Raw genomic sequence first — 4932 nt, 5'->3', positions numbered from 1 at the left:
CATTCCTGCAACGAAAGGGTTTGAAGAAACAATTCTGAGTCAGGTAATGCTTCTTTTTGTTTCCCTGATTTCCTACAAGAAATAAATACTGGAATATTTCAGCATGAACAGAATAAAATGTGAGGAGTGAGGAATCCTTCAAATATGCTGCTAAAGGAAGATTCAAAAGAACAGGTGAATTTGAGGGGGCAGATAATGTGATTGCAGACAGCATCCCTTCAGCAATCTAAGGATGCACCTGCCAGTGTGGCTGTTAAATGTTGTGCACATATATATACACGTTCAACTGATTAAATTTTTGGAGGGACTGATTTCTCCCTGGAGCTCTGTCTAGCTGAGCAGCATGCTGTAGGCTGTTTTATTGTGAACTGGTGGTTGTCACAGCCCTACTGCCCTAGCATCCCCTCCACAATGGCCCAATGCAGGCAGCAAGGGGAGCCTGGGGGAACAGGAGCCTCTGCTCTTCCCACATTTACACAGGTTCTGATTCATGCAGTGTTTCATGCCTTCCTCCTCCTGGCATAGATTTACCTCCTTGAGGCCCAGAAAAAATGGTGCAAAGAGGTTACAGGGCTATTTTCCCAGGAGAAAATCTATACTCGTCTTTAGTTGAGCTCTTCTCTATACATGAGGCATCTTTGGGGTTTCTCAGCTACTTTTATTAGTGTAGGAGATACTGAAGAGTTGTACTTCTTTTCTAAACCTCAGATATACATAAGCCACAACTATGAGGTCTGGAAAAAAGCTCTAGCGCTGTTTTCCAGGCTGTCCTGCGGCTCTTGGTGCTTCGTTACACCTGGACATTACTTATTTACATCTCTATTCAAAAATGCTTGGGGTTTGCTACCATGTGAAATTAAGATACCTTAATTAAGATACTGAAGCTGCAGCTGACAGGTGAGTTGAATTTCTTCTGCAAAGTCACTGCTGATAATGTTTGCTGCAGCCAGCAAGAAGTACAGAGCTGGCTTCTAACCACCTTGTTACTACAAAGCAGCTTGAGAGAAAATTATCATGAGAACTATTAAATCCTTTAAAAAAGGAAAATTACCTTTTTTTTCTGCTGTGACTTTGAAAGCTTGCATTTGAAATACTAATAGTAACATAGGAAGCATATAATAGGTCAGTAACTGTGAGCTGTCTAAACTGTGAAATGTGAAATAAGCTTTTGATCAAGATGCTTCTTAGTTCTCATGCCCTGCACCCAGTAATTGATGTGCTTTGCTAAGGCTGTCTTGCCACTTTATGATGCCGTTACTATACTATTGCTGGTGTTAATACGTAGTTGCAATCATACCAATAGGAAGCATGCTGGCAGTGACGAGGAGGAGACAAAGGGCAGATGAAGGAGATAAGTAGATAGACAAATTTATAAAAAGACAGAAAAGTTACTATGCCATTCTGTTTGTCTGCTACCGAAAACCTATTCTTTAGAGCAGTAACAAAAATCTCAGTATGATCAGTATTCATGGCCACCCACCGTGCAGCTACAAGATAATGGATGAGATAGCGGCAGGAGTTGCTATTAAAACAGTAGCTGTAGAACATGTAACTATTAATAACAGTTACTCATTTTTCCACTAATTGCTTTCAGGCTCTTTCCGGAGAGAGACTGCAGCTCACTCACCATTAGTTGTGTTCAGAGACACAAGGGAGCTTATCAAAAAAAGAGCTATATGCTAATTGAAGAGCAACCAGCCTTCTAAACCCAGACATTTTTGAAGTGATGTTTGTCACTTTATTCCTAGTTTCATGTGCTCTGACCTGCAGGAGAACCAGTAGTGGCCGTGCACCAAAATGCAAAGAGAACATAAGCAAGAAAAAGCTGAAATCAAATTGCTGGGTTTGTGCTGAACCCTTTCAGGAGGTTTCGTTGTTTGTTTGGATTTTTTTTTTAATATAAGCTAATATTTAAGCATTGTGCCCAAAGAGAAGCCATGTTTCCTTGGGAATTAGCAGAGTCCCCTTCTTTTCCATTTTTAACTGGTAAAAATGGAAACATTGCTCCCGCTCCAGAAGTGCCTCAGGGTCCCATCTGTTACCTAAAGCTGAGAGATGGAGGAATTGGAGGTCAAAGTTTGAGTTCAGCTTCCTGTGAGAAAGCAGAGCCGAGATTCCTGAAACATGTTAAACCTTTGCTTTATATGGATTGTTTGTCTCCCAGTTCTCATGAAATACTTTTCAAGGAAGCATTTACATCTTGAAAGCATTCTTCCTTTCTTCCATGCTTCCTCACTGAAGGTAACAGAGTCAACTGCATCTATGGCTTGGCAGTTCTCCCTTTTTTTCATTTTTCCTTTTGCTGTTTTTCAGTGCTTTCCTACGCATAGTCAAATTTTGAAAAGCTGCAACATAACAGAGCAAACTGATGGAAATGGATCTCTGGGCCGTATGACAGAGCAAAGAAGGTGAGCAGGAGGAAAGAATGCAACAGAAAATCCAGCCTTTTCTACTTTGGTGGAAAACAAAGTTTGATCAAGAGCAAATTGAAAGGCAGTCTTAAAATGCTGATGGTCTCGCATCATTCAAGCAGCTGAACTAAGCTGCCTCGTTTCATTTTTGCAATATATTATATACAGCACTGAATACTCAGTGGCTATTTGCCTAATGGAAAAGAAAATGGAGAACACATGGGCCAGATTAATAGCAAAAAAATTGGACTGTATTTTCTTTTTCTTCTACTGGCTTGCTTCCACTTACTTTGATGGAGTTATTAATGATTTATGTTGCTATGCAACATATATAGCTAGCAGGACTAAGGTAAAAGAACAGCAGGCATTTCAAGTGTACAGGACAGGGAGAAGAGATTAAAAACAATAGTAGAGGGAAATGCATTCACTAAAATTGTGCCTATGGCTTGCTTTTTCCTACCATAAGAAATAAATGAGCATTGTCTTCTCCCTCCTCTGCTACCTGGGAGGGGAGACCCTGGACCCTCTCTGGAGAAAGGTTCCAGGGCACCTGGCTGCCAAGCAGAAGCTGTACATCGCAGGGAAAGGAGCTCTGGATGGAGGCATTTCTTTCATCTAAACAGCAAAAGCAGAAAAGCTACACTGTACATTTCAGTTTTAGTTTGCTCAGCAAAGACAGAGCTTGACTCATGGGTTTTCAATTGCCATTGATGGGTAAACAAGAGCGAACCCAATCTGGCTGAGTGATTTGTAATTTTTTTTCCAGTTCACTTGATCTGGAAATGAGTGAAACACAATAAATAGAAAGCCATGAGTTTATCATTCACAGAGTTGCTTTTCCTAGTAGAACCATTCTTTAAATCAGCAGGACTGTCAACTCCCTGACATGGCTAGGCTGTAAATACTCAGTTATCGCTTCACTCAGCGTGCAGTGATGTGCTGAGAAAGGAATGACCGGAAGCTTTCCCAGAAATACACTGCATTGAGGATTCATTTGTTAAATAGAGGCTGTGCCAATGCATGGCTCTGCCAGCCTTGTACCTCCATTGAAACGTCTCTGCTGATTTATTCTCAGCATCTGCATTCCCCCGTATGAATTCTGTTTCTTTCTTTGTTTGCCCTCAAGATCTGTAGGCCAAGGCTGAAGTTTACAGGATGCTATGTGCAACGAACAGTACAAGGCAAAGACAAATTTGCTCTCTTGCATTTTCAGCTGGTCTCAGTGCTCTTATGCTTTAAAAATATATTGGTTTTTTTGCTGTTGGTTTTGTTGGTTAAAAAAAAAACCCAACAAAAACAAGGGTTTGTAAAGCTTTATCTGCTGTTTCCAACTCTTTAGGAATTAGCCTGGATACTGGCCATTTGTGATGCATGTGGCTGTGTGACTGGTCCTGTTTGTTTGGACTGGTGTCTGAGGATTAAAAGATTTGAGAAAACTCATTCACTCTTTCATTCTTTCATGATCCTCTCAGTTGCTCTGGCTGGTTTTCTGCCTGCCCAAAGCAGGGAGATGGAAACAAAGATTTATGACTCTTCACCATGCGCCTCACAAACAGCTAAACCTTCCACTTGCCACTCGACAGGAACCAGCAGGACTCCTGTATGACAAGCTTGCACCCAATCTGTTGTTTTCCCTTCATATCATAATACTGATGTTGAATGCTTCATATCAGCTGAAAAGCCTGACTCCAAACTTTTTTCTACTGTGCTATTGTACAGCTGCTAAACAAACCCTGTCAGGAAACCCAGTTGTGTACCTGCTGCTAAAAGTGGTCACTGTTAAATTCATGATAGCTGCTTCTTCAAACTAGTAAAAAGAGAAGTTTCTATTCTTGGGCTCATTTTACATCCACAGTCAGAAGTCCATTTCTTCTGCTGAAGATCACTAGAAACTGCTTCTTCCACCTCCAGTGTTTTTTATTATCGGATGGTCTTGGCAGTGCACAGCAAACGTAGTCAACTTGGAAGTTGTGTGTTACTGTATCTAAGGCTGTGATTTGCATGTTACTCAAGTAAATCTCCTTGCACAAACATTGTTTAGGAGAATTGGTTACTAGTTTCTGGGAAAGTGGGAAAGCCTGTAACTGGTGGGGGTTTCTGCTTTGTCAGCAGATATGTATTCCCTGAGGTTCAGTCTCCTTCCCTGCTGACATGACAGCAGCAAAGTGATTTCAGTAGATGTGGTTGTGTAAAAGAGAGCCCTTGGGCATGAACTGCAGCTTCACCCACTGGCCCTCTCCTCCCAGGGCCACCCGTGGGTGTAGAGGCCTCTCGGGTACCCATTAACGTCTTCTCAACTGTGATTTGGGAAAACACTAGGTGTCATCAGTGAGGTTTCTGTTCACAGCACTAATAACTGCATCTGAGAACCCACAGCAATGTTGTTGATAAAGTAGTTGGCAGGATTTTGGCCAATTTTTATAGGAAAGCCAGGAAGAGTTTCTGAAATCCCTGTCCCAGACAAGTCTAGCCAAGAGTTCAGATTGTCCAGTAAAAACCATGTCAGGATTAGGTTTGGTTT

This window comes from Nestor notabilis, unplaced genomic scaffold (genome assembly GCF_000696875.1).
Source record: "Nestor notabilis isolate BGI_N333 unplaced genomic scaffold, ASM69687v1 scaffold21941, whole genome shotgun sequence".
Lineage (NCBI taxonomy): Eukaryota > Metazoa > Chordata > Aves > Psittaciformes > Psittacidae > Nestor > Nestor notabilis.
Note: the sequence above shows the minus strand (reverse complement) of the source record.